Consider the following 1,195-nt stretch of genomic DNA (forward strand, 5'->3'; position numbering starts at 1 on the left):
CATGTATGTACATTCAGCTCCTTCACCGAAGACAAGTGAAGGCAAATGGTTTATGTGAAAAATCCCTGATTTGTACGTGTGAATCATCTCCTTCAGATTAATACTGTTTTGCAAAAAAAGTCTGCCATACAATCAATACTGGTCTTGCATATCGGTTACAATGCTGAAATGGAAATGATGGCTGTTGGCAGCGGGTGTCTGGGTGCCTTCAGTGGGACGCGGCGGCGGAAAGCAGCCCTGGACCCTCACGTTCTAACGTTCCCTTTTCACAGTAATACCTGAACACGTTTCTCAATAAGGGCTGACACAAATAACTTTTACCTAAAATATGTGTCAGCCCCGGATTTGTGTCTCGTTACATTCACGTGACGGATTGCTCGCCTTGATTTTGAAAGGTAAAAAGAAGAAAAAAGCTGGCACAATGCTATGTTTGATTATTGATTTACAACACAGTAAAGAGAATTAGGGATTTTATATGAGAAACATTTTGTGGAATGAAGTCTCCTTTTTTCTTTAATCCTAATTATACAAGAGAACAAAAATGAGAATAACGTGAAAGTATTGCATTATTACGTATTAGGTATGTAAAGGTAAAGTAATGTTCAGATCTTTACTACAACTATTTGTGACAAAATGATGACACTCTAATAATACCTAATAATGCCACTTTATCTTACTTTAAGGTTTAATCAAATCCAGGTTTAGTTGACGTGTTGTTTTTTAATATGGCCCATATTTATATTTCAGACAAATGCTTCACTCCTTTTGTTTTTTACTAGAATTATCAATATTTTACATAGATATTTTATTTCACTTGCTGTCCTTTTTAACAATAAAATGGAACTGCAGAGTCCAAACGAATGCCCTGCACTTTGGTATTTAGGGTTATTTAATAAATGGAGATTGTCAGCTCTGAAGTTGTGATGAGGATGATTTTGCACCTGAAGTTACAATCTGAATCATCCACTTCCAACGGCTGCGCCACAAAGTTGGCAAATTGCATGTATTTCCTTCTCATAGAGGCCTCCCCTGCAAGCAGAACCCAGATACCAGCAAGATCATCTGCAAGTAGGTCCGATTGTTTCATTCTAAAGCTAAGACACTTATCCGTCACAACAAAACAACAACGTGGAAAGAACATTAAAAGTTGCGTCCGCGTCGCCTCGGCGACACAGAAATGACTAAAACCTGAGGC

This window comes from Pungitius pungitius, chromosome 17 (assembly GCF_949316345.1).
Source record: "Pungitius pungitius chromosome 17, fPunPun2.1, whole genome shotgun sequence".
Classification (NCBI taxonomy): Eukaryota; Metazoa; Chordata; class Actinopteri; order Perciformes; family Gasterosteidae; genus Pungitius; species Pungitius pungitius.